This window comes from Equus caballus, chromosome 1 (assembly GCF_041296265.1).
Source record: "Equus caballus isolate H_3958 breed thoroughbred chromosome 1, TB-T2T, whole genome shotgun sequence".
NCBI classification, from domain to species: domain Eukaryota; kingdom Metazoa; phylum Chordata; class Mammalia; order Perissodactyla; family Equidae; genus Equus; species Equus caballus.
Genome location: NC_091684.1, coordinates 164,663,738 through 164,690,687, shown reverse-complemented (window position 1 = coordinate 164,690,687; position 26,950 = coordinate 164,663,738). Strand labels below are relative to the sequence as shown.

The window sequence follows — 26,950 nt, the reverse complement described above, 5'->3', positions numbered from 1 at the left end:
AGTCCTCTTTTTAAAAAGAGAAATAATGGTAAATACTTGAAGAGAAAAAAATGATTGTATAAAAAGAATTAGGCATGTCTTCACAGTTTTGGCTCTGTAAAAGGTAGCAAAATCTCTTTCACGCTACTGAAATCTCTTGTTATCTTCCAGTGTCACCGCGTATTATGGGATCCAAGTGGTGACATCAGAAAAATTAAACTCAGGACATTTGGACATACTGCATCCACACATTCACTAGCAATGTAGCTGACCTGACCTTTGAAAGAGGACAATTCATGTGCACTTATCTCATGCCTGTCTGCCTTCCATGTACTTAGCAAGATGATGATTGCTCCCAGCTATGTTGATATACTTCTATCCACTTGACTGGCTGTGGATGGGAGGCAAATGATCTATCTGTGAAGGGGAGATCTTCTTCGAAGATGTCTCGCTTCATCAGAGTAGGATATTGGGAAACAGGAGCAGGGATGCTACTTTATCTAGTCCCACTGCTACCTGCACCACTTTCACCTGCACACACCTCTGTGAAACGGCCCAGGGAATGAATCCCTTCAGCGGGCTACCTGTGGCAATGGACAATGGGAACGCCCTTCTGGGAAACACACGGCATGTCTTCATAGATAATCCAACTGTAATGGTTTAATTTCCCTCAGCAAAAGGAATATTTTCCACTCCATACTAGATTAAACTATACGAAATTGCCACTAGGCAAACATTTTTGATCCGTAAGAATGCTGATTTCTGATGGTTCATCTTAATCTATCCCATGATCTAGTATAAAATTTAGGGAAAAAATTGTCATCTCTATTTTTCTTTCAGTTTACATGTTATTGAAAACAGAAATTTCTCTCTGGTAGCCTACATCTCTGTCTGAATTTGCAGAAACATTTTAAAAATGGCCAATATAGCAATGTGGTTTTCCAAGGTATGTTGCAAGTGCCACTGGGTAGGTGAGCTCAATTTTGTGGTATACTGATAAACATGACAGTTATTAGTGAGTTATTATTAGAGAGTTATATTAGGTAGCTAGCATTTCAAACTAGCATGCTTTAATGGACACTATTGCTTAAAACAGTTAAAGTTACTTAAGTTTCAAAAAACTACTCATTGAAAAAAATTAAGCAGATAAAAATATAGGTGGTACTTATGTGAATGACAAAAGCGTGAAAAGCATTGGTCTACATGATTACAACTTTCCATGTATTACCATGTACCATATTGCTTATATTCCCAAATTTCTCCAGGGAAGACAAAAGAGCTTATTATATTTGAACATATCACATGAAATTGCTAATTTTGTTAATGAAAAACAGACAAATATTGGCAATTTCATATGCTTTAACCTTAAAGTATCTCTACGACCACACAGCATTCCATGTCTAAAAGACGTTAAGTAAGAATTACATTTTGATGTAACGAAGGGATTCAACACAAAGACTTCAAGTTTTTCATAAGTATCAGTATGAATATAAAATATATCAACAAGTTTAAGAAAACTTGCCTATAAACAAATGCCAACTGAAACATAAGGATGGAAGTCAACATGTTTAACTCATGTATAAATATTAGAGATACACGGATTCTTTTTATACAACACTTTTCCGTGATAGCAACACAAAAATAAATGATTATCCCTCCTAGGAACTCACACCTTTGTTGATCTGCATCCAAATTGGATCAAGATCAAGGATAAATTTATTTCCTCCAAAAATATAAAGTCTAACGAATTAAGAAAAAACTACTCAGAAAGCCTATATGTCTTTCCCTCTAGAATAACATATAATTAGAAGCAAATAATCGAAATCCAACAAACAACTTAAGAGGACTGAATCAAACATATTTCCCCACCCAAAAAAATTTCACCACTTTAGGCATGGAGCAACAAATAATGTAACGATGTAAAAAATTTATTTTAAGGAACTAACTTTAAAAATTAGCTTTGTAAACTTCATCAGAACCCAAATATCCCAACCTTTCTTGGCAGTTCTCTCATGAGTTCCCTGTAAAAAGAATAGAAAGACTACGGATTAATAATCTCCTCCACAAGCAATTAGAAATCTACAACTCTTTGGACATCACTTGCCATACTGTGACTAGGGATAGAGATTCAGGGCAGAGGGAATGCTGAAGGATGACCAAAGGCAGCAATAGATAAATAGCTTTTAACATATTTTTCACTATCGTATGGTTTCTACCCTTGTTTACGCCACTCAATCTATCACACTCTTCTAGCATGAGATTTCTAGCTATTATACCAGAGACATAAAGAATTTAGGAAAAGGCACCCTTATTTAGAAACTTATGTAGGCCGGGTCGGCCCGGTGGCGCAGCGGTTAAGTTCGCACTTTCCGCTTCTCGGCGGCCCGGGGTTCGCTGGTTCGGATCCCGGGTTGCGGACATGGCACTGCTTGGCAGCCATGCTGTGGTAGGCGTCCCACGTATAAACTAGAGGAAGATGGGCACGGATGTTAGCTCAGAGCCAGGCTTCCTCAGCAAAAAGAGGAGGACTGGCAGTAGTTAGCTGAGGGCTAATCTTCCTCCAAAAAAAAAAAAAAAGAAAAGAAACTTATGTAGGCCAACAATACAGAAATACACTCTATAAATAGATGCTCACGTTCTTGTGAATTCTGTATACACAAACGACAGTATAGTTTAGACAAACATTACGAGCTTGAATTTAATTGCAATGGCAGAATACTTGCATTTTTATGACTTTGAGAATATTCCATTTCAAACCTAATGTCTGAATTTATCAGCTAGTGCTGGTGCAATAAAATTCAGAATGCTCAAAATAATTATGGATACCAGATAAAACATAGAAATCACAGTTAAATTTGAATTTCAGGTAAATAACAATTTTTTTAGTATAAGTAGATCCTAAATATTGCAGGGAAGCATTTACACTAAAACATTATTCTGAATTTGTTTATTATTTAAATATTACTCTGAATATTTATTATTCTGAGATAACATTTATCTGAAATTCAAATGCAACTGGGCATTTGATATTTTTATTTCCTAAATCTGGCAACCCTAAAAATAACGCATGTGGAAAACGAAAACAAAAGTCTCTTTATTGACAATCCAAAGAACAAATGAGCCTTCATGGGTTGGTGGAGGTGGTCAAAGAGTCAGAAGTTTTGATTGCTCTCAAAGCTAATGGAGGTTCCGAAAGCTTCTTCCAGTAGGTCTCCACAGAGTCCACCATGTCTGGAAGGTGTTGGTTATCTCATCTCTTTCCATGTGTTTTCCTTGGTATTGGCTGCAGATGTCACTGGTTCTTTCTCAGATGCAGAAAATCGTCACGAGTTTGCTTTCATCACTTAGATTTCAAATTATGTACAGATTTTTATATTTACATGAAGCATATGAAGACCAAAATTAAAAAGTACTACAGCCAAACAAAGTAATTAATTATGAGGTTAGAAGATAATATACTTTTGCTAATTACTCACAGCTTGGTGCCCATTTTTTCAAGGCAGCCAACAACTGCATGTTTTAATCTCCATAATAACAATAATGGCATACATCATTAACCCTATTTTATTCTTTTTTAATTTTTTATAATAGCAATAAGAAAGATCATTAACCTCTGTTCTGTTTAACATCTAATCAGCCATTTTAGTTAAATAAATATCATAGAAAACATTAAATATCTCTTTGCTAAGCTACACTGGCTCTCAGGAGGGGAATTCTTCCTAATGCATTATATTAACATCAGTTTACTCCACAAGTGTCAAATCAAGAATGGTAACGAGGAAACAGATAAAGAATAATTCATGGCTTTAATCAAATTAGTTCAAAACTATCTTTTGAAAGTAGTTTTAAATCTTATTTGTATAATAGCATTGTGTTTATGAAGTTATTTTCTGAAGCTATGTAGAATAGAGCTGCCCCACTACTGAGGTATTGTCAGGTAATTGCACATGAGGATGCCAAGACAGTGAGAGCCAATCTGCTTTTGAAGGAAACTTCTGAGGATAACTGCTCTCTGAAGCATGGAAACCTGTGTGGTATTGCTGGTTATGGTAATAGTTATTTTAAATCAAGATTCTCTCTTTTTTTTCTTTTGCAGGGAAATATTCACCCTGAGCTAACATCTATTGCAATCTTCCTCTTCCTTTTCCCTCCCCAAAGCCCCAGCACATGGTTGCATATCCTAGTTGTAAGTCCTTCCAGTTCTTCTTTGTGAGCCACTGCCACAGCATGGCAACTGATAGGTGGTGCACTTCCACAACTGGCAAACAAACCCTGGCTGCTGAAGTAGTGAGAGCGGCGAACTTTAACCGCTAGGCCATCAGGGCCGGCTCGAAATCAAGATTCTTATTAAAAACAATGTGCCTGCTTGCCATAGCATTTCTATGAGTTTATTACCTGAATCACCATTTCATGTGATCAGTGACATCAAAAGAATTAAAATGGTAAACAGGACTCCTACTTAAAATATTTAGCAAAGCTTTGACCCAGATTCCAAATAAATGGTCATTTCCCTACGCTTGGGTCCTTATTAGCTCCTTTATGAAAATAAGCACATGACTCAGGCAGTCCCACACTACTCAATCTACCTACCCTATCAGGCTTGGATTAAGAGACTAGTGAAAGGAAAATGGGTCAGAACCACAGATAAGAAGAGGGTTGGGGTAACAAGTGTTAAAATTTATATATATATATAATTGAGAGAGAGAGATACCTCTTAGCAGAGGCTTTTAGGGCAAACTGATACATCTTGATAAACAGTAGTACTTATAAAATACCTCTATGCCGCTCCCCAATTTTTAAGCTCAAGATTACAGATTGGCATGTTTTTTGAAAACCAAACAAATATATTATGCTGCACTGATCTAACAGCTAGGGAAAAAAATGTGCTTTCCTCTCCCAGTACACATTTCAGCATCCTAATTTCCTATCATATGCACATCCCAGCAAATGATTTAGGTGGTTTTCTATCAACCACATTACACTATATATGTCTCAAACAAACATCCAGATTTATCCATGATGCTTTTGTCCAATGTATCTCTCCGTCAGTGAGAGGACAGGAACTAAAGAAGAAAAGAAAGGAGCTTCTGCTGGAGCAGGAAGAGAAAGGTGAAAGTGGGCCTCTTCCCAGCTCACTATGATATCTCACCCACACTACGGTCTGTACATATAAATCTAAACTGTAATGTGGCTTTACCCAGCCTCCATTTTTTGACTCAGCATTAGTTAACCCTCTTTCCAAATACTGAGTTTTGCTTTTGAAGGCCACAGGCACTTTATAGAACACACAGGAGTCAGAAAATAGAGATTCAAAATGGTTTGGACAGAAACATGGCCTAAGAGGAGAATCTGAAAGAATTGGAGTTAGTTCTTCCCCAAAAGAATAAGCTAAAAGAAAACCTAGCAATTATTTGATTTACACTCTTTTGCCTGAGTTCATTTAAGCCTCTGCTACTGTTTTCCAAAGCCAGCCCTGGTGATTCAGTGGTTAAGATTCAGCCCTTTTGCCACTGTGGCCTGGGTGCATTTCCTGGTCAGGGAACTACACCACCAGTCTGTCTGTGGTCATACAGTGGTGGCTGCCTGTTGCTGAAAGCTTTGCCACCACTATTTCAAACACCAGCAGTGTCACACATGGTGGACAGATCTCAGCAAAGCTGACAAACTATACAGACTAGGAAGAAGCTCCTGACCGCCCACTTCTGAAAAACATTGGTCATGAAAACCCTACAAATAGCAGTGGAGCATTATCTGATACAGCACCAGAGATGAGAGGATGGCGGAAAAAGACGAGGCAGGGTTCCATGCTGCTATACCCAGGGTCACTAAGAGTCAGAATCCACTTGACAGCACTAAAAACAAATTGTTAAAGGCACTGCCGCAGTTCTGCTCACTTTTTTTCAGACTCCATTTATCGCTGCCTTAATGCCAGTAAGAGAATGGCTCTTATTCTTCCTGAACCCGACCTCTCCACTGAAAAATTCTGCTCTCTATTATATTACTTCCATTCCCACTGTCCTATATCTATTTAGGAGTTCCTTTACTTTATGGACATTCTTTAAGACTGGTGGTAGAATGCTTTGAGCAGTCTTGGATAAGATACTCAATAAATGCAGATATCTTAACTAGCCATCGACCTGGATACCTACAGAACTGAATGATGACGGCAAAAAACTTTGAATTTTCTGTACAATGATGTCAGAAAAAGAGAAAGCTTTTCCGCATTTTCCTATGCCTTATTTTGCCTAAAAATCCTGGTTCCCTAGCTCCCAGTGCAAAACACTGTTGATTTAAGACACTAAATGAGCTACACTGTCATATAAGATTTGTTGACATTTCACACTGTCTTTCAAATAATTTATAACTAGCACACAGCTCAAGGAAAAAAATAATGATTAAAATTTAGATTCGCCATAAATTAAAAAGTGATTGCTTTGGTTGTAGCGCATTAGAATATCAGAACACAGTAACTATTTGTATTTTAAAATATGAAGCATCAATGCCAAGAAATATCTTTACATAACTCTTGGGTTTGATAGGATGGGCTTTGGTTTAAGAAAGAATACATTGTAAGTAAAAAATATCACTACATGGATATATATTTATATGATTAAATATTAGATATATATATCACAATAAGTGTTTTGAATGGACAAACATAAATATATTTTACTTCTTATTCAAAGAAAAGTATTATTGCTATACTGGTACTATAATGGTGAGTTCTAATAGGACTGTTTAGCAATAATAAAAATGTACGATTTTAAGATTCATGGTATCAACCCTGCCCCTGATATCTAGTATTTTGATTTCAAAAAAATTAAAATCAGCTCTTATCTCAAACAAAATGTTATGTACTTCAGTCAAAAATACACAGTGAAAACCAACAAATTTATTGCAAACTTCCAGACAATCTTGAATCTTCCATCGTTAGTCAAGACTTAACCCATAAACCACGTCTTTAAACTTTTTCAGGAACCTGCTTCAAGACTGCTATTCTTTTTGAAGTATAACCTAAATTCGTCCTTAGAGAAGGTGAGCATTCTCCTTAATACAGATTTTTAAAAAGACTACAAATAGGCTTTACACTCCTATCCATATTAGAAAAGCCCATATGAAATTTCTGTTTTTATAAGTCAAAAAAATGGTCAAATATTAGCAATTTTGTATAGTTCAACCTATAGTTATTCTCAGTAGGTTTAATATTCCTTATGAAAGTTGTTTGTGAGACAAGTATATTGAAGTCAAATTTTCCCGGATTCCTTCATTAAGTTTAAAATAGAAAATGCTACTCCTTCAATAACAGATGAAAGGCAAAGATATGATGTTAGGCTATTTTCTAATTGTGGAAGTTGTATATTCCATGCTATAAAATTTTCTGAGACAACGTTTGACACCTAAACTCAACATTTTACTGAACATGTTCTTCTGGAAGCAGTTAGAAGAATCGAAAGAGATTTGTAAAACTACAAAAACAATACCACCATTCTAACTGTTTTTTTGCTTTTGGAAAACATCATTATTTATTTTGGAATATATAGTTATTTGCTTTGGAAAATACGTTTTTTGTGTTAATGATAGGTTTGTTGTTATTTTTATGTGAATTAATAAATAAATTTTTTTTTACCTTCTTAGTTTTAGCATCCAATATAGTAAATATCAATAAATATAAGCCACGAAAGTCAAAGCTCTGTGGAGTTTCAATAACTTTCTTAAGAGTATAAAATGTCACTGGGACCAAAAAGTTTGAGAACCACTGGATTAATTAAAGAGATAAATCAGAAAAAGAGAAGGGAAACAACAGACATAGGACATCTTATAATCTTACTATTTATTCAGTCCTAAGGGAATCTAGCCTAGACCTGCTTCTAATAAGGGAGGATCTGGCTGGCAGACTATCTGAGGATCTCATCTCATCACTCACTTGGGGTGGGGGTTGGAGAGGAGTCTGAGATGAGGACAGAGATTTCCACAGGCATGTTTCTAAGCCTGATGCCAGGTACATTTTTACTGCTCACAGGTGCTTCAGAGAAATTTCTGGGCAAGGATAATCCTATGCATTCATACAACACAGCAACAGGTATTCTCCTGCGTGACTCATTGATTTTAGATATAATTTCAAGGGTCATCAGGTTCTTTTCCCTTATCATAACAATCTTGAGAGATTAAGAAAAACAGAGGTGTTTTACTGTCAGTTTACAGATGGGAAAACAAAGACAGAAGGTTTCAGGGTTGTACCCTAGGGCACACAGACCGTGTTGGGGCAGGTTGTGGCATTTAAGGCACCTGCTTCCAAGCACGGTACTTTATTCACGAGGTCCGTGTCTTTAAAACTGCTTTTTAGCACTAGGATTTTTTTAAGTGAAATGGTACTCAGAAGCCCAATTATAGAGCTCAAGAAAGAGAATGGCTGCAGGTGAAGAGGGAGCCAGCAACTTCTCTACCGGCCCATTTGGCTTCCCTTTGGCCAATTCTCTCCCCTTGCTTTTGCTCTTCTCCATCCCTCTTGGGACACCAATCTGTGGAAGACTTTCTCTTATTTATTTTTCCCATTTATGCCAAGATCCTGCTCCCATTACTCTACCTTTCTAGGCATCTATTAAATATGTTAACTGTATTTCTTCAAATATGCACATATTCCTATAACATATGTAGTGGTGTGTTTTTGTGCACACGTGTTTAAATTACACAAATGGTATTATGCTATAAATCATATTCTGTTTCCTGATTTTGTCATATTAACACTATTTTTAAAAATCTACCTGGGGCCAGATGGTGGCTTAGTGGTTATGTTTGCATGCTCTGTTTCGGCAGCCCAGGGTTCACAGGTTTAGATCCCAGGTGTGGACCTACGCACCACTCATCAAGCCATGCTGTGGCAGCATCCCACATACAAACTAGAGGAAGATTGGCACAGATGTTAGCTCAGGGACAATCTTCCTCATGAAAAAAACTACCCAGATTTTTATTTCTACATCTATCTGGTTCCTTTTTATGCACGTACGGTTCCATAATATATATTAACACGCCTTATTTTACTTATCCATTCTTCTATTGATGAATCCAACACTCCAACAAAAAAAACTAAAGATTTTTTGACATATCACCTTGCAGTTGAGGGAGAGAATTTCTCTGGGATAATCATTGGGTTGTTGGGGGTACACAGACATAATCTAACCAAGTGTTACTGAACTGCCCTGCAGAACTGACCTCCCACCATAGACTACGAGAGTTTCCCACTACTCACTAAAACTTGCTGCTTTGCTTTCTTAGCATTCCATATGCTGTAGAGTGTTAGGTGCCATCTCATTATTGTTCTAATTAACGTTTCTTGATAACTACTGATATTGAGCATTTTTCCAAACACCTGTTAGATTTTGAGTTTTCTTGTCTGTGAAACTGTGTATAATTTCTGTGGATTTTCCTACTGGATTTCATCTTTTTCTTGGGGATTTCCAGTTTCCCTTGCTTTTGTTGATATGAACCCATTGTAAGTTTTAGATGTTTCAAATATCTCTGCCCAATATGTGAACTTTACTGTGTCATTTATTCAGTAGGAATCCTTCATTTGGGTGTAGTTACATTTCTCTCTCCCTCTATTTTTTTTTCTTTTTTAACTTTTGGCTTCTTATTTTTACATCTGGTATGAGAAATTATCGTTGTTAATCCCTAGGCTACAAAGATATCCTTCTACATTTTATTCTTTGTTTTATGGTTTGGCCATTCACATTTAGATCTTTAATTTATTTGGCATCCACCTATGTATATAGTATAAGGTAAGAAATCCAGCTTTAATTTTCTGCTCTTAATGAGCTAATTTCCTGAACACCAGCTGTCTATCCTATCTTTGTGGGGCCTCATTTATCATATATATTAATCCAATCAGAGTTTCTATGTTTAATTAGTGAATCGTATCCATTTGCTGTTACATTAGAACGTTTTTTTCTATTTCATATTTTTAATCTTTCATTTTCATTTTTTTCTTTTTATTCTCTTTATCTTTCCTATTAGCTAGCATAAAACTTCTTCTAGCCTTAAAATCATGCATTCACTTTCTCTTCTTCTGGTCATTGCTCATTCATATTACGTTTATTCTTCTCTAATAATTTCTTAAATGTATCTATCTACCTCTCCCTCTTAAAATAAGATGTATACTTGCTCTCCTCCTCCATCCCCGCTCCAAAAGGGCATGTCTAGATTTTTAATTCTGTATTGTTCAGATATTACTTTTGTTTGCTTTATTTGTCATGGGGTTTTTTTTAAAGATAAAAATAGCAGTTAGTAAGTTATTCACACTTTTACTTTCCACTTAACTTGTTGCTACTTCCTGTATTTATTTCTCCTATTATTGGAGTACAATCTCCAGTACATTCACAAAGAACGTCTTTGCTTGATGTATTTTCTGTTTTCTTGTATGCGTGAGAATGTATTTATTATACCTTTACATTTAAATGAGAGTTTAACAGGACTTTTCTAAAATACAGTTTTAAAATTATTTAAACATTTTAAAATAAGGGCTCCTTTGCCTTTATATCCCTTTAGTTAGCATTTTCTATTATTTGCCACCAAAGGCCCAATTGAACCATAGAGAGACAGGAGGAAACAGAAGAAGGGGAGGGAAGGATGGAAGAGGAGAGTCATAGAGACATGGATGTGAATTGAACATGAAAAGCATTACCAGAAGAGAATCAAAAACATCCACAAACTAGGGCAGTGACCTGGGTTTGTTCACTCAGGAAAAATAAATCCTCCGGTTTTTCAATATGTTATGATAATCCATGAAACTCTTCACTATATTCATGAGTTATATGCAAGAATCCACTTGAATTTCAGGAGTGGATGGCCAGATTCAGGTGTTTTACATGACTTACACTAGGGATTTTGTGACAAAAAGCTGAAAAATATACATACAAAAATTAAAGAAAGTTTCTCCACAGGTTCATTATTTAGAGAATAAATATAAATTTTGATGCTTTGTTGTATGGCACATAAATCTTGATACCAGATTTTCACTGAAGACTGTACCTTTATCATTATAAGATGCTTTGCATTTGATTCAATGTAGTCTGACATTATTATACCACCTCCTGGTTTATTTTTGTTTGCAGTCACCTATTACATCTTTGCTCATCCTTTCCTTTCAGCCTTTCTCAGTCACTTTGATATAGATGTATCTTTCATCTGTATGTCAAGAAAGATGGTAGAATCTGTGAAGACAGTGATGAATACACTAGACACATGCGCACTCTCATGAAGCCTATATTCTCCAGGGACAACAGACATGAAAGCAGCACCACTCCACACCCACAAACTAGCACCGTGCCTGATGCATAAGAAGGTAGAAACAAATATATATTGATTGAGTGAACTTACTTTTTTAAAATCAATTAATAAGGAATTGAAAACTTATGCCCCCACAAAAACCTGCACATGGATGTTTATAGCAGCTTAATTCATAATCGCCAAAACTTGGAAGCAACCAAGATGTGAATAATAAATAAACTGGAGTAAATGAATAAACTGTGGTACATCAGACAATGGAATACTGTTCAGCATTAAAAAGAAATGAGCTATCAAGCCATGAAAGGACATGGAGGAAACTTAAATGCATATTACTAAGTGAAAGAAGCCAATGTGAAAAGGCTACATAGTGTATGATTCCAACTATACAACATTCTGGAAAAAGCAAAGCTATAGAGACAATAAAAAGATCAGTGGTTGCCAGAGGTTGTGGGAAAGAGGAGGGTTAATAGGTGGAGCCCAGAGGATTTTTAGGGCAGTGAAAATATTCCGTATGATGCTACAATGTTGGATACATGTCATTATACATTTCTCTAAACCCACAGAATGAATGTACAACACCAAGAGTGAACCATAATGTAAACTTGGACTTTGAGTGATACTGATGTGTCAGTGTAGGTTCATTGACTGTAACAAATGTACCATTCCGGAGCCTGATGTTGATAGTGGGGGAGGCTGTCCTTGTGAGGAGGAAAAGAGTATACGAGAAATCTCTCCACTTTCCCCTCGGTTTTGCTGTGATCCTAAAACTGCTCTAAAAAAGTAAAGTCTTAATTAAAAAAGCAGTTGCTTAATCAAAACTCTGCTAAATTCTTTGAAGGAATTTACACAGAGAATTACACAGAGCTAAAGGAATATTTAAAAGAGACGCCTAATCTAGGGATCAGAAACTCTTCTGATAAGGGACGCTTTAGCTCAAGGATGTCAGACAATAAAGTGAGGAAAGAGTATTCCAGAAAGAAGGAACAGAATTTTATAAAATTTTCATTGAGCTATATTTTCTGGTTTTGTATAGAGAGCAACATTTATAAAACAAGTGAATACATAAAATGAAACAAGCGCTATAGACAAAAATTCTGACTGGTCTGAGGGCCTAAGAGAAACAAAACAAGGCAAGGGCAGGCAATTAGGAAAAGGCTCCCTCCCAAGTGCCATTTGCTAGATTGTTTATGTAAATATAAAATGAATAAATAGAGCTTTATCAATAAATTAGAAGATCTTTTCATCATCTCTAAAATGAGATTTCCATTTTCAGAGTTGCTATGAAAATTAGAGAATAGTTAAATTAAGCTGCTTTAAATCCAGTTTCAAACAAGGCAATAAATAATCACATAAAACAATAAATAAGGCTCCTAGTACAATGCTTACCTCGCATTAGCCATTCAATAAATGATTATTGTTGTCATTATTATTATAAGTTGCTAAGTAAAAATATAGTTTCTTCTGTGAAATGTGGTAATACCTATCTTACAGGATTTTTTGAGGATTAAATTAAATTAGAAAATATGTGTCAAGCATATATTACTGCATTTAGAATTTAGTAGGTATCAAAATTTATCATGTTTCATAGATAAAAATACATAAATAGATGCTAGATAGGTAAACAGTCACAGATATTGGTAGCATAAAGAAATTTAATGTGATTGAGAAATGAGTCAATAGGTACGTGGAAATGTAAGGTGTCTCTGGCAAAGTTTCCAGAAAAAACAAGGAACTATCCAAATGAGAAGAAATAGAATGAGCAAGTAAAGAGGAGCGACCTACAATATTCGCAGCAAGGACCCCCCAGGAGGCAGGGACACTGCCACCCTAACAGAGGCACAGAGGTTCACATCACTGGAAGATCAGAAACCAGGAGACTTCAGAATTCTGTACTGAAGCCAGGGGGTTAACGGAAATACAGTAAAATTCAGTTACTTATAATTTTACCCTGGGACTGGGAAGATCTTAAGTTCATGAAGAGAGTAAAACTGTCCACTTCTTTTAGGAGCTGAAAACTTTGCGTCTCCAATCACAATTCATGAAAGCAGCTCTGGGTGGTGTGTATCGGACATTTTACGCTGGCAAAATAAAACAAAATCTCCATACCTTCTAAGGTGAGCCATTAGTACCAAGATGAATAGAGGGTTTTTACAGCTTAAAAATTATGACTTTGAAGGTTTACAGTTAAAGGTAAAATATAAGAGACATCAAAGAGGAGAAAAACGAAGAAATAGTTGGGCCGGTGGCCTGAATATCCTCTTGGTATTTCTTATGAGGACAAAGAAAGTAGAGGAAAACCCGGAAGGATAATGTGTAACTGCAGCCCCCTGAGAGATTTACTGGCAAACTGGGGAAAAGATGAGGCTAGAAAAAAGGAAGAAACAGCATGTCTCAATAGAAGAAATGGTGATCACCTTAGCTAAACATTCCTGTAATTGCTTCTTATTGAAAAGGTAAATCAGATGGGCTTACTAATGTAAGCAAAAAACACCCTCAAATGCCCAAACATCATGGAATTACGAATAAAGATCTGAGTAGGAGTGTCTATTTTTATTGCGATATCTCTATGGGAGAATGTGACAGATAAAGTGAAACTGGTCGGACACCATGAACCTCTTAAAATGATAGCTTAGGGTTTGCTGCACACGTACAGTGTGGAAATAAAATGCTTCTTGGATTTTATTGGTTCAATCTATCCAGGATCATAAGTATGTAATCAGGTATGTTTCAGGATATTACATTTTAAAATAGCATTCTTATTTTATTTGCCTAATCTCTCATTGCCCTCCAAATCAGTTATTTGTGCACTTGACTTGGGCAATAAATAACCTTATGCTTTCTTCTTGGATTCTGTAAACAATATAACAAAGGAAACAATTTGGCACCATCAACTAAGTATTAACTAAATGTTTCAAAGTATAGTTTTGTCCAATGCTGTACAAGTTCTCTCACAGAATTCTTCCCTGGAGGCAGCACATATTCTAAAAGCAAGAACATATCCAAATTCAAAATAAGGTCTATTAGAGTAGATCGCTAAGGTTATTATCAAGATGATTCAGGGATAAATTCCACGTTCACCCAAGCCTCAGTATTATGCTCAGATCTAAAGACGTTCTTAACCTAAATCAGGTAAACATTGTTCTGACTCTCCATTTTACCCCAAACACAAGAAACCTGCTAAGAAATGGATTATAAAAGTATATGTGTAAATCTGATATCTTATGAGGTAAAGAGGGTTGCTTGAACTTGATTACAGGGTCCAGGTAAGGAGAAAAAAGTGTCATAAATCCCCAGTATTTACTTACGTTGCATTTTACAATAATATTACTTACATTTTCCTCATTTAAAAAATTCCACATATTGAACAAGAGTTTTGGGGGTGCTTACTCTATGCTAGGAACTGAGATCTAGACATCAGATATTAAAAAAAAAAGGTAAATGTCTACCTTTGACAAATATATCAGTTAGCAATTGCATTCAGCTACTAATAACAGAGGTGTCCCTAAAATGAGTGAGTAACCCAGGGATAATATGGTGGCTTCTGAAGTCACCAGGGACTTGGGCTTTTGGATCTTTTTCCTTCACTATCCTTAATCCTCAAGGTCATAATCTGGCTGCCAAAGTTCCAGCAAGAAGATACTGGCAGCAAGACCACTCTCCTCTTCCCACTTAAGGAACTTTCCTCTCTGCCCCCTATAACATCTACAACTTACATCTCATTGGAGAGAACTTAGAAACATAGCCACACCTAGCCGCGAGGAAACCTGGGAATCTTTTTATTAAAAAGAGGAGGACAGATATTGAGTTAACAATGAAAAGTCTCCACCATAATTTTCCTCTTAATACAGCTTTTGCTGTATCCCATATGAGTTGGTATGGCATGTTATCATTTTCATTTGAGTCTCCACCATAATTAACAAAAACATAACAATATAATGTGATGAGTATGTTAGTACTAGCTTTTCAGTGTAAGTTTTATGAATGGCTGGCTGAGTGCAGAAATCCTAGGTAGAATAATTAACATGTGTCTGAAGTAATCAAGAAGCCAGTTAGATCTGGGGAAAGGGAAGAATATTAGTGTGGTTGAAGAGTAGGATGCTTGGGGAAAGTGGTAGGTGAAGCTAAGGATGGGCATCCTTTTACAGACAGTATAGCATAGAGGTTCAATCTCAGGTGTCAAATTGTTTGGATGACCTTGAGAAAGTTAGTTAACTATTTTGTGTCTCATATGTGAAATGGGAATAATAACCATACCTACCTCATTAGGTTTTATGAGTATTAACTGAGATAAAAAAGGAGAAACCCTTAGACAACATACTAAAATATAATAATTGTTCAATAAATAGTATCTATTGTTAATAGTGTGTGAATGGTCTTGCATGTCTTTGCACAAGGAACAACACTTCCATTGACTAGGGAATTTGACCCACCAACAGGTCTGGCATAATCAGATTTGTTTTTTGGTAATTATCTGGTGTGGTAGCATTTATGCTGTTGTAAAGGAGGTTAAAAGGACTTTTCAACTGAGACAATGAGGTTCTGAACTAAGTCAGGGAGATTGTCCACGTTTTAGACTCTTGATAATATTGCCAAATTGCTTGTTGGATTACTGGCAATTTCAACTACCACCAAGGTGTGAGCAATGCCTCATGAAAACCTAACAAGCATGTTCATCTTTTTCTTTACATTTTTGCCAATTTATTAAGTGAAATTATGTGTTTTATTACTTCTTTAACTTGAAATTTGTTTAAGGTTGAATATTTTTCATAAATTTGTTAACTTTGTATTTCCTTTCTGTATCTGTTTATAGTCTTTTCCATTTATATATTAAAAACAATGCTTCTGCTGTTTCTAAGAATTCTTCATATATAAGTGTTTTTAACTGTTTGCATGCCCTATTAGTTTCCAAGGTCAAAGGCTTCCTGGGGGAAGAGTGAAAAGAGACCTCCTCTGATTTAATGATTGATATACAAAAAAAGAGGCTAGAGATGGCAGACATTCTGAGGGGGAATGATTTTGTGGAAAAAGCCACATAAAGCCTCTTCCCAAAAGACAATGACATTTTTAAATTCTACAGAGTTACAAAATATTTTGAAGAGTATATTTCCTGTGAAGAGAATAGGAACACTTACTGAGTCCTGCTTTGAGGCCACTGGAGAGTAAAATCAGAATTTGCTCAAGGGGAAAACCAACCATAAGTTACCCCTGCTAAAATTATTCTCATGCATTTTATGTAACTGGTGTCATTATGAATAGAAATATTTTCCTTTATGATTTCTAAGTGGCTGTTTCCAGCATACAGGAAAGCAATTTTATATAATTTTAATGAATTCTTAGAAATCTTGAGTTTTTCAGTTAATTGTCTTGAGTGCTCATGATAATTTTAGTGATTATAATTCTTGATTATGCTAAATCAATGAGAGGGGTATTGTTTAGATATATGAGGATCAAGGAAAGAATAGTATTTTATCAAGAAATTCCTAAATTATTATAGCAGACTTTTAATACTCTTATTCCCTTGAAATTTTAATGTCTTATGTCAACTGGCAGTTAAAATGAGGCTTCTGAGAGCTGTCATTATTACTCTGAAGAGTTACATATTTTCATATTTACTCACAAATTTTAGTAAATCTATTAAGCATACAAAATATATCCCTGATTGAAAAACTTGCTGAGTGAGGCTATAGTAAGATACAAAATACAGAAATTAAAAGAAAAACTATGTTCCCTATTCACAACACTTCTGACACCAAAGGTATGAGGTTTTTTCTTTTTCCCCTTCACATTACACAGTTCTGACACACTACACAGAGTCAGTGCAGACACCACAGGTTAAGGGCTCAGTTCCACAAGATTTCCCTCCACTTCAGATGACAATCACAAATCCCGGGTTATCACATGTACTTCTGGCTCTCCAGCTCTAAATTGAGGGTTCCCCTGACCCAACTCCTTGGATTTGAAAATTTGGTAGAATGGCTCACAGAACTCTAAAGCACTTTACTTACTATTACTCACTTATTATAAAAAATATATTTCAGGAACAGCCAAATGGAAGAGATGCACTGGGTAAAGAATGTGTGAAGGAGCACGGAGGTTCCATGCCCTCTCTGGGTGTACCACCCTCCTAGAACCTCAATGTGTTCACCAACCCAGAAGCTCTCCAAATCTCTTCAGTTCGGGTTTTTATGGAAGCTTCATTACATAGGCATGATTGATTAAATCATGACCGATGGCAATAAACTCAACATCCAGCCCCTTTCCCTGGAAGGGGAGTGGAGGTGGAGAGTGAGAGGCTGAAAGTCCCAACCCTCTAATCACATAGTTGGTTCCCCTGACAATCAGCCCACCATCCTTCCGGGATTTCCAAAAGTCACCTCATTAACATAAACTCAGACTTCTAGAAGAAAACATAGGCAGTATGCCCCTCAACACTGGTCTTAGCATCATCTTTTCAAATACCAAGTCTTAGCAGGCAAGAGAAACAAAAGAAAAAATAAACAAATTGGACTACATCAAACTAAAAAGCTTCTGCACAGAAAGGAAACCATCAACAAAATGAAAAGACAACTTAACAATTGGGAGAAGATATTTGCAAACCATACATAAGATAAGAGGTTAATATTAAAAATATATAAAGAACTCATACATCTCAACAACAAAAAAGCAAACAACCCAGTTAAAAAATGGGCAAAAGATCTGAAGACACTTTTCCAAAGAAGATATACAGATAGCCAACAGGCACATGAAAAGATGTTCAACATCACTAGTTACTAGTGAAATGCAAATCAAAATACAATGAGATATCATCTCACACCTGTCAGAATGGCTGTAATTAACAAGACAAGAAATAAATGTTGGAGAGGATGTGGAGAGAAGGGAACCCTCATACACTGCTGAAGGGAATATAACTGGTGCAGCCACTGTGGAAAATAGTACGGAGATTCCTCAAAAAATTAAGAATAGTACTACCACATGATTCAGCTATTCTACTTCTGGGTATTTATCCAAAGAACTTGAATGCATAAACACCTATGCACCCCTATGTTCATTGCAGCATTATTCACAATAGCCAAGACTTGGAAACAATCTGAGTGCCCATCAACGGATGAATGGATAAAGAAGATGTGGTGTACATACACAATGGATTACTACTCAGCTACAAAAAAAAGATGACATCTTGCCATTTTCGACAAAATGGATGGAACTTGAGGTTATTACACAAAGTGAAATAAGTCCTATGGCGAAAGTCAAATACCATATGATTCCAATCATAAGTGGAAGATAAAAACAACAGCAACATCAAACAAACACATAGCTACAGAGATTAGATTGGTGGTTACCAGAGGTGAAGGTGGGAGGGTGGAAGGTAAAAGGGGTGATAGGGCACATGTATATGGTGATGGATGGCAATTAGCCTTTGGGTGGTGAACATGATACAGTCTCCACAGAAATCGAAATATAATGATGTACACCTGAAATTTATATAATGTTATAAGCCAATGCTGCCTCAATTTTAAAAATTTAAAAATTTAAAAATTTAAAAATAAAAAATAAACGGACATTAGGAGCCAAAAAAAAAAAAACCAGAAACAGAAACTCAGGTGTGCTTGAAAGGGGCTTGTTATGAATAACAAAAGAGGCTCCTTTTACCTTTATGCTGCAGAGCAGCCAGGGACAAAAACCAAATATTATAGCAAAAGATGCTCCTATTGTTCTTATCACTTAAGAAATTACAAAGAATTTAGGAGTAGTGGCTGAGAGCTGGGGATGAAGACCAAAATATATATTTCTTACAGTTTTACTATATCACAGGAATAAAACTTAAAGCTATTAAGTTGAACCTTAAGCAATATGCATTGTTCTGGTCCAATTTAATTCACACCTCCAGAAACAGAGGGAAATGAGAAATGAAAACAGCAAAATTTAACAGACGTAAGATTTAGCCAAAAAGAACAAGAACATATAGACTCTGACAAACTGTGATTAAAATTACTTACTCATTTGCAAAAAACTATCCATATTTATTTTTTATTTAAAAGCACTTTTCTGATTATATATGGCTTAAAAAAAAACCCCAAGTAACTAAGCAATACGTGTAATTCCAACTCCATGTTTACATACTAACAGAGATTATTTCTAGATTAGAGATTCACAGGTAACGGCTTTCTTTTTTCTTTTTGTTCATTGAGATTTTCTGAATTTTTGACAATCCATATCTATAACTTTTGACATCAGAAAAAATATTAAGGTAAAAGAAAGTTAAAAGAAAACCTAACACAGTGCCCCTTCCCAGTTTCCATAATTCCATATTACTGAAAGAATTACTTTTTTTGCAGTTTTCTGGACAATGTATTGCCAATTCAAGATGGGAGCAGAAAGAATGGAGTTAAATGAAATAAATAACAGAAATTTGAGTGTGTGTATTCAAGGTGTGGGTCACCTTTTGCTTCATTTCAAATCTGTTTATCTAAAATCAAACGCCTTTTGGGCTTTTCTTTAAATATTTTTCAAATATTCTATTTCTGTGTTTTTATCTCATATAGTGTAAAGATTCACTTGAATTTCTCCAGAGTTTCATGAACCTGAGATACAGCTTCTGGAACATTCTTATTTTAGTCTTTTTTCTTTTAAATCTAGAACTTCAAGTAATATGGATTAATCAAGTAAACTGAGAATAATCAAGTAAGAGAGGAAACTTCATAATCCCACAACTATTTTGTTTCTCTGTTCCTTTACTTTGGTATATCGGAATTGAGACATAGAAAGTCAATGCCTCCTGGCAGACATTTTAGACTGTTGATTTGCTCTTGTTGGGAATGTTTGTATGTGCAATTGTGGTGGGAAGTTAATTTCCTACACTGTCACTGAATAACCAAAAGTGACTGAGCATTTATGTCACTCACAATCGAAAGTGACTGAGCATTTATGTCACTCACAATCGAAAGTGACTGAGCATTTAAGTCAAATTTTGTGGAAAACAAGACTATAGCGTAATTTGAAAATGAACATTAGCCTTACAGGTGTTAAATTAATTAAACAAGGAGGCCACTAGACTAAGATGGTTCTCATCCCTTAGCAGCCTGTGTAAGCAAACCAAAACAGAAGCCTGAAAGGCCTCAAGTTTAAGAAACCAAAGCCTAAGGGCCACCAATCACAAACAGCCGGCTCAGTTTTTCCAAATAAGGAAAATGCTTAAGCTATAGGCAATCAAATAACTCCCTTGTTTTGCTTCTGCCTCTTCTCTGTAAAAGTCTTTCCCCTATCTTCCGTCAATGGGGCACTCTTAGCCACTTCAGTTGGTGCTGGCTCATTGGAATTGATTTTTGCTCAAATAAACTTTCAACATTTTTAATATACCTCAGTTTGTCTTTTAATACAGGTAAAAGTCAACTTCAACCATTCATATTAGCTACAGTAAGAGTTAATATGGCACTTTTTTTTTTTGAGGAAGATTAGCCCTGAGCTAACCACTGCCAGTCCTCCTCTTTTTGCTGAGGAAGCCTGGCCCTGAGCTAACATCCGTGCCCATCTTCCTCTACTTTATATGTGGGACGCCTACCACAGCATGGCTTTTGCCAAGTGGTGCCATGTCCGTACCCAGGATCTAAACTGGTGAACCCTGGGCCACCAAGAAGCGGAACGTGAGCACTTAACCGCCACACCACTGGGCAGGCCCCTATAGCACTTTTTTAAAGAATGACGACAACCAAATATTTATATATAAATATGATCTAAATGTGTCTACCATTAGTTTTTCAGAAAGAAAAACATTCTATACATAAACAAACTACATCTGCTCACTGATGTGTGTGTGGACTCTAGATGTCTTGTTGGGCTCAACTACAGACCATTCACAGTCATACACTTTTAGTACAAAGTGTAGATGGTATTAAGTCATTTTAGCTTTCACACATACATGTTGTAACTCCGGCAGGAAATGCAAAAAACTGAAATGCTTCACGAATTTACATCTTTGCACAAGGGTCATGCTAATCTGTGTGTTGGTCCAAATTTAGTATACGTGCTGCCAAAGCCAGCCCAATATATAGCACTTTTAATAAAAGTGAACTTTGAAATACTTTAAAACAGTGCTACATTATTATTTTGAATGACTCAACAGTCAAAGTTTCCCAACTCTAGAGCACACTTTGAATATTTCCTCTCCTTTCTCTGCATAAACCTTCAATTATCTGGAAATTTTTGACTAATTAAGTTGCTGAGGAGTATGTTTTTTGCTCTCCATTCCTCGACAAGCAGTGCACATCAAAGGCCTCTCGCCGGTGTTTCTGAACCACTGATATAAAGCGACTGTGCTGACAATTATTTAATCTTTTGAGAGAAAAAGACCCAGTGTTCTATCTTTATTGGACAAAATTACCATCCATGTTTGGCTAACGCAGATTCATTCGTTCTAAATCCAATTGGTCCCTGAACTCATTCAGGACCCAGAAACAAATTATAATAGTTTTAAGGCAATGAAATTCTGAGTCACGATGAGCCGATGTTTCAAGTTTTTGCGCATCTTAGAACCCACACATCTTGGTTTAAGATTCAAATGTCTGGACACAATCACAATTGACCAGTAGGCTTTTTAGCTGACAAATGACCGGCTGACTTGGAAATCACTTCTTTATTAATTTTTTCAGACTTTTTTTTTTGCGGTAACATCGGTTTATAATATTATATAAATTTCAGGTGTACATCATTGTATTTTGATTCCTGTGTAGATTACCTCATGTTCACCACCCAAAGACTAATTACAATCCATCATGACACAAGTGAGCCTAATCACCCCTTTCGCCCTCCTCCCTCCCCTCATCCCCTCTGGTAACCACCAATCCAATCTCTGTCTCTATGCGATTGTTTGTTGTTGTTTTTATCTTCTATTTACAAGTGAGATGATACGGTATTTGACTGTCTCCCTCTGACTTATTTCACTTAGCATAATACCCTCAACCTTTCATCGTTTCTTATGGCTGAGAAGTATTCCATTGTGTATATATACCACATCTTCTTTACCCATTCTTCCCTTGATGGGGACCTAGCTTGCTTCCAAGTCTTGGCTATTGTGAATACTGCTGCAATGAACATAGGGGTGCGTGTATCTTTATGCATTCTTGTTTTCACTTTCTTTGGGTAAATACCCAGCAGTGGAATAGCTGGATCATTTGGTAGTTCTATTCTTAATTTTTTGAGGAATCTCCATACTGTTTTACGTAGTGGCTGTACCAGTTTGCACTCCCACCAGCAGCGTATGGGAATGTCCTTCTCTGCACATCCTCTCCAAGACTTGTTGTTTCCTCTCTTGTTAATTATAGCCATTCTGAAGGGAGTGAGGTAGTATCTCATTGTGGTTTGGATGTGCATGGAAATCAGTTCTTAAAGGCTCTAGAGGGCCACACGCTGATATCCCCGAGCTTTCAGCTCCTAAATTTTTCACATAGTTTTTACAAAAGAAACACTTCAGGTGTACCAAAGCTTTGTGAAACGAAATCTTTCAGAGCAGCCCAAAAATACGACTCTTCCCCTACCTGGATTCAGTTATGGATTAGAGCACATTTAATTTCAAGTCAATAGATTCCTTGCACACTAGCACTTAAGGGATTAAAGACAAGTCTAGTTTTCTTGCCCTAAATGTACTGTTATTGTTATCAATTCATGCAGCCTTGCAATAAGTTTTCAATAAACCTAAGATTAACTATTATTTTCTCACCTATAAATAAAATATAATCATCTTAAAAATCAATGAAGGGAAAACCATCATATCCATTAACCTGGCTGAGAATCCCCCCAGGCCCTTGCTGTGAAACACAGTGCGGTGGATCTTTCATTTTATTGAGCTATATCTCTTTGTATGGCAACCAGCAGGCAAAGGGAAAAAAATCAAATCTAAAAATCAAAGACTACAGTTTTTTGATCTGAAAACCACCGAGGCAGGGGCTGAATATTCTTTTCTGCCTGAGGTTAATTTTTTTTTTCCACTTTAATTTGCAATCAGATGCAATAACAGAAAAAAGTAAAAAAGGACATTGCCTCAAGTAGCTAGTGGCTTTATTACCATCTCTACTGCCAGTCTCCACTTTTTATCACTTCCAAATCCTTTGTTTTTAAAGTCACCTGCACAACCCGGCAATGTTATAAACACCTTTAGCTGTCTTCACCAACTGTCATTTCGTACCATCTGCTGTTACAATCTCAAAAGCAGTAATGCGTGGGGGTCAAGGCCACTTTCTCTCAGGAAACTAAAAAACAACAGAGCCAAGTCATTTAGTGCTTTTTTTTTCCCTGTCAGCTTTACTACACCCTGGAGTGGACATTTTCTTGGCTTTCAGTTGTGAATGTTCCTCAGAAGACATGAACTCTACAATAAGGTAACCATACAAAAACAAGGTTTTATAGACAACCCATTATCAACTAGCAGAAGGGGGTGATTAGTCATCTGCTCTACTTGAAATAGATCCAAAAAATTCAAGCCAGGACTGCAAAGAGAGAAATGTATTTATCTCAGGATTCCATAACTAGAGCCATCTCGCCTTCATGTGAGGGGCATCAGCAGCAGCCTTTGAAAGGCTGGAATTAGTCTCAAAAGCCAAGCAGCCAGGAGTTGACCAGCTCCTCGGCCTACCCAAGATGCAGGATTTCTCTCCACCTCCATACCACTCTGCCAAGATGACCAACCATTTTGACCTCTCTCTTTGGACTACAGCCAGAAAGCAGCCAGAAAGGACCACCTTTTGTTTCTCCTTTTCTTGCCTACTAAAAATGGTTACTTCAATTAAACTAATTCAACCACTTAGTCCAGACAGGTCCTCTAAAGTCATAATCCTTTCTTAAAACGAAAAGAGTATTTATCAGCATATTCCCCTCTCTTTTTTTCCCGCAAATCATTACAAATTCACATGAAATTTTTCAACATGTAAGAGGCCTAGTTTACCCTCAAGGCAGTTCAGATGCAAGTCGAAGTTTTCTTCCCATAAATAAAATATAATCATCTTAAAAATCAATATGAGAAAACAATCAGAACCATTAACCCATCTCAAAATCTCTTCAGCCACTTGTGTGAACCACCCAGTGCTGAGTCTTTCATTTTATTGAGCTGTATCAGTCTTTGTATGGCAACTGGCAAGTGAAAAGAAATCAGACTCGGAGGGTGTGTTGTGGAAATCAGAGAGAAAAGGGAATGTGAGAATGGATTTTGACCCTTTTTGATTGTAGGAAAAAAATAGATTTTGAAGACCCAAGAAACAATGGTTTTGAGCTACTGGAAAGGGATTAGCTTAGTTTGGATTCTCCCTTTGACAATGCTTACTCATGAGCAATTTATAAACCTGAGCATCAATTTTGAAAATCGTCAGAAACTTTTCTTTAAGATTAAAAAAGAAAAACAAGAAAAGGAAGAAATGGTTGATTTTAAAACTGGAAGTATGAGTCAAATGCGATGAAAAGACAAGACTGATTTAGACTCAGACCTGTAATAGATGAGCTGAAATGCAAATGCTCGTATGAACTTGGTCACTATCACTGCTTAATGGTCATTTATTAATTCTCTCTTTCCCTGATAAAATTACTCTGTAAAGTTCAATAATGAGGAAAAATCAGAAACTGTAACTGAACTTTAAAAAATATCTAACTTCATTACTGTATGTAGTCTCATAATACATTATATTTCATTGATACATTCTTTAAGAAAATATCCTCCTTCCTTACAATCTCCCATCTCTGAAAAAACGAAATACCTCTTCAATTATTGCAAGGATAAAGTAAATAATTTTCTAGTATTCTAACAAGCCAGGAACATGTTAAAAATATAAAGACATCATTTTCAAACTCACACAAAAACAATCAACTCTGCATGGGATGAGAAAAGGAGTAGCTTGGTAATTGGTCATTATAAAAACTGAGTGAAGAGCCAGTTTTTGGTAGAACTTTGAGAAAACAATCTCACATTTTTAATATTTGGGCAAAACAAAATTTAAATTATCATTTTGCTCACTATCTCTAAAACTGAACTTAATAGCTAAACATCTGGAGAAAGAACACTATATATGCTTTCCTCAGTAAGCATGTAACAAGGAAACAACAGAACCTAAAATATAAATGCTGTTTTCCATAACTAAATGCACAAAAATCAACTTCTTTCGATTACTTCTAATTTTAAGGTTTTAAATCACATCCCACACCAGATAATTAAAAGTATTAAACAAAAGAAAATAGAAGACACATTATTCTTTACCAACACGTAGCATATGGCCAGGTATTCAGTTCATTTGCATTTATTAGGATGGTTGGTTTTATTTATTTAATTAGATTTTATGTCTAGCATTTATTATAATTTAACATTGTTTCTTCTGTTCCCTTTCCTTAAGGTTTGCTGGCTTATCTAAGTTTCTCTTCATTCTTCCCTTTCCTTCTCTCCCAGGTAATTTGGAAATAAAATTGTGTTTATTGATTTCTAGTGATTATAGTCCCATCCTTAATAATGATAACTTAAACATATAGTCTATTAATACATCAACATTAAATGATAATTGGGCCTCCCTCCAATAGACTTGCTTGAACTGCTTCCTCCCCTCTTCCCTCTGCCATTCAAAGAGACCACTGGGATATCTTATTCCCCACAGAAAAGGGAGATTTAGAATGCTTCGTCCTGTGGCAGAATTTTACTTTGATAGCCTATAATATAATTTTTAATTTTAATCTATGTTATAGAAAAGTTATCTTTTTCAGTGTTTCTGTTTTGTTTGACTAATTCTTATTTTATAGAATAAATTCTCAGTTCATTTTTAATCACCTACCAAGGCTTAATTATTGCAACATTTGTCACTACAGCTTCCTCTCCTCTTTATCTCCCTGTATCTTGAGAGAGATGATCTGAATCCATCAGCAAAAGGTTGGAATCCTTCTTTAAGGACTTTCCTCAACTAGGTACCTGAGTGATATATTCTCAAATGCCTTAACTTTCTCTTGCTCTGATGGATAAACGATATCTTGGATAGGTAAAGAACCTCCAGTTAGCAGTTCTTTCTTCTGTTTTCTTTCGCTTTAAAAACCACTGTTTTCTCTTTATAAAGCATGAAAAGAATGTTTATACTACATTGATTCTCTTTACAACTTATTCTTGAAATTTCATCAGGATATATTTAGTTGTGAGTGTGTTTGTTTGTTTTCCTGAATGCCCTTTGAGACTGAATCTAAAGATTCGAGTCTTTCTTCAGCTCAAGGAAATTTTCTTCAATTATTTGTTGAATTATTTTGTATTAGCCAGATTTTTGCTGTCACGATGCTGCCAAACCTATAACCCCAAAATCTTACCCACTTACAACAAGCCCGCTCCCAGGTCTGAAGTCTGGCTACAAGTCAGCTGGTCTTGACAAGGCTCAGCTGGGCTGACTAGTCCAGGCTCTCAACCTCATGTAGGGTTCAGGTTAATTCCACATGTCCTTTCCTGGGACAATACCTTACAGAGCTATAGTTTTGGTGCATGTACATCTCTTGGTGAAGAAAAGTAGACATTTCAGAGAGCCGTGAGAAATTTGGCTAACCCCTAAAGGTCCCAGCTCAGAGATTGGCACACTTTCCACATGGCCAAGTCCAGAGTCACCAGGTCAGGGAAAATATCCTGCCACGGAGAAGTGAAGCGAGGAGTGTCTTTGCATATAGTCTCATCTTCCACGTACTGTTTTTCGGT

The 26,950-nt window shown here is 36.1% G+C and overlaps 1 long non-coding RNA gene and 1 pseudogene across 1 annotated transcript in view; both read right to left on the bottom strand.

Annotated features, from left to right (window-relative positions):
- The window catches only part of LOC138924933 (uncharacterized), a 175,038-nt gene that overhangs the window by 96,597 nt on the left and 51,491 nt on the right, over positions 1 to 26,950 (bottom strand). The gene's annotated exons all lie outside the window — the stretch shown is intronic.
- Positions 21,204 to 21,302, bottom strand: LOC111769667 (U6 spliceosomal RNA; annotated as a pseudogene).